At 41.5% G+C, this 10,600-nt stretch overlaps 1 pseudogene; it reads left to right on the top strand.

The window, feature by feature from the left end:
* The first annotated feature begins 10,045 nt into the window (after positions 1-10,045).
* On the top strand, positions 10,046-10,600 carry LOC104875361 (annotated as a pseudogene).

Genomic DNA, 10,600 nt, shown 5'->3' with positions numbered 1-10,600 from the left:
TGTGTAGCCCAGGCTGGCCTTGAACTTGCATTGATCCTTCTTCTTTGACCCAGAGTGCTGGCATTATAGGCATGCACCACCATTCCCGGCTTTAAGCCTGGGTCTTGGAAGCTACTGTTGGCTGAAGCTAAGGAGTGGGCCAGGAGGAAAGCAATCAGTGAGAGATCTAGGGAAAATTGGAGTAAAAAGACCTATTATATCAGACTGTGGATGGAAGTGTGGCTTTGTTTTGCAGGGCTGAGTATAGAACTCAGGGTTTTGCATATGTCCAGCAAGCACTGTACCAATGAGCTACATCCCAGCACCTCAGAATTGAGGTTTTGATCCAGTGGATAAACACAAATTCACTTTAGAGGTGATCAGATCAGGGAGAGGCATGGAGTAGGATGGGGGTCCTTAAGGAAATGGCAGAGAGAGCAAGATGTTTTCGTGGCAGGTGAGCATGACTTGGCCACTTGTCAATTTCCTTAGCTGGATGGACAGGCTTGGGGGCAGATGACACAGTCCAGGACTTGAGTGGAATCTCAGAGGCCACTTTACATGTGTCTGGAGGAAGAGAAAGGAGTTACCTGGTTGCCAGGAGTGAGTGGAGAAATGAGCAGGGAGCATGAGCAACTTGTTTTCAAAGTTGTTTAATCTTGGGTTTTTTTCCCTCCAATCCCAGTCACATGGCTAGTGTTGCTTCTGGGAAGAATTTTGGGCCCATTTGGTTCTTTCCTGTCTCTTACAGTTTTCCTCTCTGAGTCCATGTATGTACATTCTTTGTTCCCCACTATAAATTTTACTGCTCCCATGTAAAAATGTCTAAATGAAAAATGTATACTTCAAGGAGAAATCTGGATATCAGGGGTGTATTTCTCCCCAGTAGCTCGTGCTGGATGGTTTCTACAAGGTCCTAATGCCTAATGCCATGTCTCTGGGAAACATATCAGGTCAGTTAAAATACCTGTGTGAGATCTGTAAAGTACAGACACCACCAGGCATGATCCCTACCTAGTGTCATATTCCTGAAAGTTAGGAACATGTGCCTGTCCAGGAGACCCACCCTGAGCATTCACTAAGGATTCTTCCTAATACTCCTTTTTTCTGTTAACTATGTCCTCCAACAGTGCTGTATAACAAACTGTGCCCAAACTTAATGATTTAAAATGAATCATGAATCTGTGAATCAACAAGGCAGTTTTGGTCTGAGCTGGGCTCAGTGGACACACTTGTGCACCTGCAGTCAGTGTGGGTCTATTAAGCAACTGTGTGGATTGTGTGGGCTCTCTCCCATGTTTGGAGCCTTGGCCAAAAAAGTTGGAACAGCCCTATGCACTCTCTGATCCTGCACCCAAATAGCCACGGTGAATACACAGACAATGCCATTGAAGATCCCTTGAGCTTAGGCTCAGGACTCTTACCATCTCTTCTACCACATTCTATTGTTAACACCAATAACACCAGCAGCTCAGATCCTAGGAAGCAGACATCACTCTTAAGTGGTGATATTATGAAAATCACATTGAACAGAATGTGGATTTAGGGATAGGTGGAGAATCAGGACCATTTTTGCAAGCAGTATACTATATAGCCCCTAGGCCAAGCACTCAGGTGCAGATCCCTGCCTCCTTCAGATCTGAGGTGGCCCTGATCCTGCCTAGACCCAGCACTGCTCTGGTTCCCTATCCCCATGTGTCCTCCAGGTAGCATGCGTCTCTCCCCTAGTCACCTGTGTGTTACCTAATTCCTCTCCAGAGACATTGCAATGGGCAGTGGTGGGCTGTGCCTGCATAGCAATCAGTCTCATCCTCCTTTTTCCTTCGGAAAAGTATCTTACCCCTATTCTCAGACCCCAGGATTGTGCTGGTTGGGTCTGGGTGATCATGTGTCTGGCTGAAAGCTCAGAGTCCATCTAAGACTCAAATTGGACTGTTGGAAAGAGAGGCTTCTTCTCCTCTGGAACTGTTTGATGTATAGACAGAAACCTGGAGGGAGCTGCCTCAGTGTAAAGCCAAGAGAGGAGAGAACATTGCCATATACATCTCTGTCCCTGGATCCAACCACACCTGAAACTGACATCTGGACTTGTCAGTTTCTAAGCAGCTAAATTCCCCTTCCATTTAAAAATTTTTAAATTTAATTTTAATTTCTTGGTTTAGGCTGGTTTGAATTGGTTTCTGTCACTTATAGCCCTAAGTGGTTTGCTTAACGCATTCATCAACAGATGCTTGTAGGTATTTGGTCTTGCTAATATTCATTGATCTCTCTTTATTCATACATGCACTTACCAATATCTTCTTTTTAACTATTGGAGATTGAACCGAGGGTCTTTACACTGAGCTACATCTTTAGCTCTTTTTTATTGTTTATTTTGAGACAGGCTGTTGCTCAATTGCCTGGGCTGGGCTTGAATTTGTGATCCTCCTGGCTCAGCCTCCAAGTGTTTTGGGCTCACATTCAGGTGCGTGCTTCCATACCTGGCATGGCAGTGCCTCTGATGCATGCCGGGCCCAATGCTGGGTGCAAACTTATCTTATGGGTTAGCTCCTGTACATTTATTTTCCTATATGTTATGGCATTTCTAGCCCAGAATCAGTGCAGTCTTATTTCTGAATCAGTATGTCTCCTCTTCCTTCAATTCTTCACCAAATAATAGGTGTGGATGCAGACAGGCCCCAGGAGTTTATGTTTTTAAAAACATTTTAATTTTTATTAGTACATGTTTGCAGTACATAATGATTACATTCACTGCAGGGATTTGGTAGGTGTACATAACACCTTAATTCTCTTTTCATTCCTTTTCCCTCCTCTCCCTCTCCCAGGCACTTATTTATCTCTCAATAATACTAACAAAATAATACAGCCTAATTATGCAGCCCCTTTCCAGATAGTGATAACAGTTGGTGTTTCCTGGGTAGTGTGCTCAATGTTTTTATGTATCTCATTTCATTTTCTTTTCACAACAGCCCTTTGAGTAGGTTTTATTATTTTCTTTTCACAAATAAAAAGCCTGAAACTCAAGAAGGTTATCTGACCTTCTGGATCTAAAATTCAAGTGTGTTTAAATCTAGAGCTTGTTCACTGAGTGGAAATTGCCTTGCTAACACAACTATTTCACACACACACACAAACACACACACACACACATACATATATTCATTCGAAGGGCTGTAGAAGCTAGTGATATCCACCTAAAGCTCTTGCCTCTTTCCTCACATCTTCCTGCTCCTTCCTCTCAGCCAACTAGTCCACCATAACGGAATACCCCAACCAGGTAGATTCAGTAACAGCAATTGTTTTCTTCTCTTTTTGCAGTACTGAGGATCCAACTCAGTACCTTGTGCTTGTGAGGCAGGCACAGTGCCACTGAGCTAAGTCCCTGGCAAGCAATTATTTTCTAACAGTTCTGGAGGCTGAAAGTCCAAGGTCAAGGTATTAGCAGAACTAGTTTCTCTTGACTTGTAGAGGATCACCTTCTGCTTTTCTTCACATGGTCTTTCCTTGCTATGTGCTTGTCATTGTGTCTCTTCCATTTCTTGTAAGGATGCAGTCCTATTGGGTTAGGGCTCTACCCATATGATCTCATTTAACATTAATTACCCCTTCCCCAGTGCTGGAAATTGAATGCAGGGCCTTCTTGCAAAACAACATCCCTAGCCCTTAATTTTAAAATTTTTGGACAGAATCTCAATAAATCATTAAATTACCCAGGCTGAGCCTGAATTTGGGTTTCTCCTGCCTCAGCATCCCAGAGTGCTGGAATTACAGGTGTGCCCCACCACACTCAGGCTCTTTACTTACCTCCTTTTTTGTTTTTAACTGGAAATCAAACTCAGGACCTTGTGCTTGCCAGACAGGTGTTGCTTACATTTAAAGACCCTGTCTCCATGTATTCCCACAGTCTGAGACAGAGGAGGTTAGGCTTCAACATCTGAACTGGGAAAGTGGGACACAATTCACTTCAACAAACTCCCTTGTCAAATGCCAAGGAGATAAGTGTCCTAGTCCCAAGGAGGCCCCGAAGAGCTTTGAATCACCTGCTGCTTCTTGGAGAAAGGATTCTACTAGGCAGGACCCCCCTCCTCCCAACTTTTGCAAGCTGCTACATCTGCCCCATCCTAATCTGATGGCACTCAGGCCCTGCCCTTCCTCCTCTAATTCTGAGCAGCTTCTCTATCTGCTATTCACCTGTGTCTCAGTGGTCAAGACTGCACCCACTGGCTCTTTTGGCCTCTTCACCCCATCCCTAAGAACAATTCTAGGCTCCACTGGCTGTTACCCTCCTCTCCCACTTCAGAGCCGATGTTTTTTGCAGCCATTGTCTCTTTCCTCTTCTCTTCTGTGGCCAGGGATAGGAAGCCACAAGGAGAGTTTCTTGGCCTTATCTCCCCTAACCTTTAATCTTGGGCACTGTTTACCCTCCTTTGGCAAATTCACACACACCCAGGGCTGAGCCAGCAGGTGTCTCCTGTCTGATAAACCTGTCAGCTTCATTCCTACTAGCCCAGTTGCTTCTGGCTTCTGCATACAGCAAGAGCTCAATAATTACCAATTAAGTCAAGCCAAAATACCATCGAGGCACAGGGCTACCAAGTTGCTCAAGAAAATGACTAGGAAGCTACAAAATACTTTGGAAATGTGCAGTTGAATCTCCACGCCACACCCAGGAATGGGGATTGAACCCAGGGCCTTTGGACTGAACTATGTCCCTTGCCCTTTTTAATTGTTTTTATTTTGAGACAGGGGTATTGCTAAATTGGTAACTCAAATTTGTGATCCTCCTGCCTCAGCTTCCTAGAGTACTGAGATTACAGGCATGTAACACCACACTCAGCTGTATCCAGAGCTCCAAAAAAAAAAAAAAAAGTGCAAACAAAGTCTATAGAGATCTGACAAATAATGTAAACATATGAAGTGGGGGCAGAGGTATAAAACAACAGCACACCTCCCAGTCCCCCCACAGGCCATCAGCAGTCATTTCCAAAAATATGCCTCCCTGACCAGGTATGGGGGCATTACCTGTAATACCAGTAATTGGGAAGGTGAGGCAGGAGGATTGCTGTGAGTTCAATGCCAGCATGGGTTATGTAGTAAATTCAAGGGCAGCCTGAACTACAGAGGGAGACTCTGTCTCAAAAAGAAAGAAAAAAAAAGTGCCCTGCCCATCTAGCTAGCCGAGCTTGGACACTGAGGAGGCCCCTGACCTAAGGTGAGCCAATTAGAAACCCTTCTGGTTGAATTTTAAATAAATACCTAGAAATTTAAGCCTCGCAATAGCTGCTGTCCGGATTAGAAGAGATGAGGGCTTGCTAGGTGGGCCTGAGAAGCAGGAAGAGCAGATTCCAGTGACTGAGAAGAGCAAAGCACGTGCCATTTCATCTGTCATTGCCATTTCTATGTGTCTGCTCTGTGCCATGAAATCTGCCTTCTGAAAAAAATTAGTCTCAGGTTTTCAAGAGTCTTTCAGCAATCACCAGTTTAATTCTGACTGGTGAAGGACGTCCCAGAATGTTCTTTTCAAATAACTTTATATTATTCCAGAAGTGTGTGTGTGCACATAGATAGAGAAAATAATGCAGTCCTCCTGAAGATAGTATATGCTCAGATATATCACATGCTGAATGAATCTCAGGTAGAACCTCATACATATTCAGAGGTTTACACATTAGCAGCAGCCTTGCATGCAAAATGCAATGAGTAGAGAAAAAATAGTATGATTTTATATCACCATATTACATAGCAGACTGAAATGAATGCAGCTTTGATGCTTTTTACACCAAACCAAAATTTTATCTCAAATTCTAGAAAGGGCAAAAAAGAGATTATAAGGGAATTACAAACCTGCTATAAATGGAATGTGCTATCATTTTTACCAAAAACATAGCTCACAAAGCCTACTTCACAAAAAAATGTCTACGCATATCCATAATGGGGGGAAAGAGAGAAGACAGCTTTCTTGAAGGATTTGGTATTTTAAGGGTTTAACTTTGAATTGTGCTGATAAGGAGGTCATTTTGCACCTATATTTCTACTTTTTTTTTTTTTTTTTTTTCGTACTGGGGACCTTGCACTTGTGAGGCAAGCAGTGGAACCACTGTGCCAAATCCCCGGTCCTACACCTCTATTTCTAAAAGTGAGAAGCGGTCATATGCTGGGAATCTTTTGCAGGAGAAAAAAAAGAAAAGAAAGAAAGAACAAATGACAGGCCAGGCATGGTGGGGCACGCCTGTAATCCCAGAACTTGGGAGGCTGAAGCAGGAGGGTCCCTGTGAGTTTGAGGCCAGCCTGGGCTACATAGTGAGTTCAAGACCAGCCTGAATTACACAGTGAAAGCCTTTCTTTAAATAAATAAATAAAGTAAATCCAATTTATTAAAACTTCCACCATTAAAAAATAAAAGAACAAATGACATCACCCTTGCTACACTACAGAAATGCTCAAGTATACACTTGAGCATTTAGTGTAAATATTAGACTGTTTAGATTGTTGGGATACTCTTTTTTATTATTATTTTTTTTTCCTGTACCAGAGATCGAACTCCAGCCCTTGCGCTTGCTAGTTAGGCAGTGGAACCACTGAGCCAAATCCCCAGCCCTGCATGTAAATATTTATAGATGTTGGCAACATTGTAGTTATACATCAGTTTATTTTGCAATGTTCTGTTGCCACTGAGTGTCCTAAAATAACAATGAGGCCAATGTGGGGGCTAAAGCCTATAATTGCAGCCCTCAGGAGTCAAGAGTTTGAGGTCAGCCTGGAACTTAGTGTGACTATCTCAAGTGAAGAAGGAGAAGATGAGGAGGAAGAGGAGGAGGAGCAAGAGGAGGAGGAGAGGAGAAGGGGGAAAAGGGAGGGGAGGGAAAGGAGGGGGAGTGGGAGGAGGAGGAGGAGTGAGAAGGTCCTAGTACTATAAATATCTTGAGAGATCAAAATCCCAAAAATATTATGGAAAAAATATTTATTTTGCCAGGGATTTAGCTCAATGATTTGGTGGCCTGCCTTGTAAGCGCAAAGAGCTGAGTTCAATCCCCAGTAACAAAAAAAAAAAAAAAATTTATTTTATTTTATTTTATTTTAAGGCAGGGTCTCACTGTGTAGTCCCGTGTGGGCTTGGAAACTCAGTATGTAGCCCAGGTTGGTCTCCAACTCCCAATCCTCCTGCCTCAGCCTCCCAAGTACTAGGATTACAGGCCTGCCCCACTACGCCTGGCCTCATTTACTTACATAGTTTTTTCTTTTTTCTGGTACCAAGAATCAAACTCAGGACCTTATGCTTGCCATGCAGGCACAGCGCCACTGAGCTAAATCCCCAGCCCATTTACTTACATTTTTAAAGGGGGATATATTTGAGAAATATGACAAAAACACAACAGAATATTTCATTGCCCACTGTACACAACAAAATAGGTAACAATAAAATACATGTTGTTGCAGATGTAAATACTGAGGTACTAGTGACAGTTGTACCAAGAATAACAGTTATGAAGAAATGAACCATATTCATAAAGAACTGGATGAAAGGGGAAACGAATAAATAAATTGCACTATACCTAGTAATGGCATGCATCCAGCTTTATATCTGCAGTCATCTGAAATACCAGGATGGATAACTCAAGTCTTGATGAGATGAGATAAAAACAGCCATGGGTCACTATAGCATACGCCCAAGGAACCATAATCTCAAGAAATGTTATCTTTCACAAAAGCACAAAAAGGATGCACAAGAAGAATATTTCTTCATTAATTGAGGTTTCAACATTTTTAGGTGCATGAGCAATGCTTAGGCAAACACAGTCCATATAGTTATGCATTTCTGTAGAGTTAAATTTGCAAAAAATGGAGTAGAACTCTTTAAAAATTCTTTATATAATTTATATCTCCAGTATTGGAGATGATGCAAAGATGACATACATAGCATATCCCATTGTGAAAAGCAATGCTGCCAGCTTAAAATAGTGGGGAAAAAAAACTAAAAAAGGAAAAGTTAAAGCTAAAAAGGGACTTGGTATATGAAAAGGCATATTCAAGCATAGATTATGGGCAGTTGCAGGGAGGCAGTCCATAAAAGTAGTCTAACTTTCACAATCACTAATTATGTCTTAATGTCTTGCATTGAGATGAATAGCTAATGCTTTTATTGATTTATTTATTTGCTTTTAGGCCATGACTCTTTTCAAAGAATATGTTCACCTTCATTTTCTATTTGGCCCTGCTGTTTCTGAATTTTTTCTTTGATTTGGTATACAATGGCAGGAGCATTCTCTTTAAATTTCCCATCTTCTGTTCCATGCTTCTGTTTGGGGTATGCAGAAAGTTATTCCATACGGACCAGAGATTGGGTACAAACAATACTGTGATCAGACAGCAGTACTATTGCAGTTGAGTCTTCTTACCCTACCTGCACATAATTACCTTCAAGCAAGTCAGTAACTTCACTGGCTCTTTCTGGTAAATGTAGCTTTAATTCATTAGAAGCTCTTGGAATTGCCTCTGCTAAAAGTCAGTGCAAACAAATGATAAATTTATTATTATTATTAGTAGTAGTACTACTACTACTACTACTACTATTACTATTATTATCACTGGTGATCAAACTCAGGGTGCTCTACCACTGAGCTACATCCCAAGCCCAATTTTTTTTTCTTTAGTACTAGAAATTGAACACCAGGTTTTCCCACTGAACTACATCCCCATCCCTTTTTATTGTTTATTTTGACACAGAGTCTCACTAAGTTGCCCAGGCTGTCTTCAAACTTGCCATCCTTCTACCTCAGCCTCCCAAGTAGCTGGCACTACTATGGCTAATGACACTTTTTTAAACTAAAGTTGTCATTTTGTCCTGTGCATTACCAATCCACTTATCTGCGTTCTCCCCTAATTGTATTTGGATGAATGGAAAAAAACAAAAACAAAAACAAAAAAAAACAAACTTTGTTGGTTACATACTGAAATTCACTTTAAAAAACCTAATGGAAACTAATTCCAAATCTATCAATATAGTTTGGGGGTTTGACTGAAATCAATTTTCTTCTCCAAATGCCACCAAATCTTCAAATAAGTGTTAAAATATTTTGTCTTTTCCAATCTTTAATTCATAAGCAATTGGTTAAGATCTAGAATTTTTGCATCCAGTAGGGGTACAAAGTATATATATTTAATAAAAACTATGGAGTACTGTTTTGAAAGTGCCATCTATTTAGGCAAAATGAAGCATGTTACAGTTTTTTTATGTTAGATTTAGTGGTGAGGATAAGGCTATCACCTTTGATAGTCAACTCCCTAACAAGAAGAGTTCGCCATTAAATGTACTTTGTAATCCTGAAGGAACCTCTGTGTCAGTAAACTATATCCCCAGTACCTCCTTGTTTTCTTTAAATTTTGAGACAAGCTCTTGCTTAAATAGCTAAACTGCCCACACTGTGGTCGAACTTGCAATCTTCCTATCTCAGTTTCCCAAAGTGCTGGGATTATAAACATGCACCACCACTCCCAGTTTAAAGGGTTTTTCTTGTTTGTTTGTTTGTTTGTTTGTTTTGGCAAGCAAGGTGCTACGTGTGAAGGGGCAGAAGTAGTGCATGACTGGAAAATTGTACAAGTCTGCATAACCAAAAAATGCATTCATTCCATCCCCATAATTCAGCTCTCTATCTCTCTTTATTTTCTGAGACAATGTCTTGCTGCATAGTTCAGTCTAGCCTTGTGCTCACTATGTAGCCCAGGCTGGCCTAGAACTTGCAGTGATCCTTCAGCCTCAGCCTCCAAAGTTCTGGGATTTCAGGCCTGCTCTACCATGCTCCTCTCTTCCTCTTGTATAGTTCTTTTCTTTCAGGGAATTGAGTTTTGGGGATTTTTGACTTCAGTATTTCCACATTTGAGATTTTAATTTTTTGAGATTGTGATTTTCAGGATTTTTATTTTAGAAATTTTAGACTCTAGGATTTTAAGCTTTTAGAATTTCAGCATTCCTCTAGCGCGTGTACACCTCATCTCAGCTGGTCTGCTGGAGACCACCTGAGAGCCAGGCCTAATTCCCCCCACGCTGTCTCACATCCACTCCAACAAACTGAAAGAAACTCTGATGAGCCAGGAAAAACTGGCCAAAGGAAGGCACAAAGGCCCATTGGTGGAAAAAGAATTGCTCCCAGAAAAAAGAAGCTGGTTCATAGAACAGCTACAGCATATGATAAATAAACTTCGGATCTCATTAAAGAAGGTAGGGGTTGTCAGAGTCTCTGGTATTGAAGAGGTGAATATGTTTACAAACCAAGGTACAGTTTTCTACTTCAACAACCCAAAAGGGCAGGCATCTCTAGCAGCAAACACTTTCACCATGACAGGCCAGGCTGAGATGAAACAGCTGACAGTGCTACACAGCATCTTAAATCAGGTTGGTGCAGATCATCTGATTGGTTTAAGGAGACTAGCTGAAGCTCTGCCCAGAAAATCTGTGGATGGAAAAGCACCATTTGCTGCTGGAGAGGAAGAGGAGGATGAAGTTCCAGATCTTGTAGAAAATTTTGATGAGGCTTCTAAGAATGAGACAAACTGAATTGAGTCAACTTTGGAAGAAGATAAAATTTGGAAGAAGTTACTGGAGGCTGCTATTTCTTATTATGAC

The sequence above is a fragment of the Fukomys damarensis genome, unplaced genomic scaffold (genome assembly GCF_012274545.1).
Source record: "Fukomys damarensis isolate Sample0158 unplaced genomic scaffold, DMR_v1.0_HiC HiC_scaffold_17, whole genome shotgun sequence".
Lineage (NCBI taxonomy): Eukaryota > Metazoa > Chordata > Mammalia > Rodentia > Bathyergidae > Fukomys > Fukomys damarensis.
This window is presented reverse-complemented; position numbering and strand designations above follow the sequence as displayed.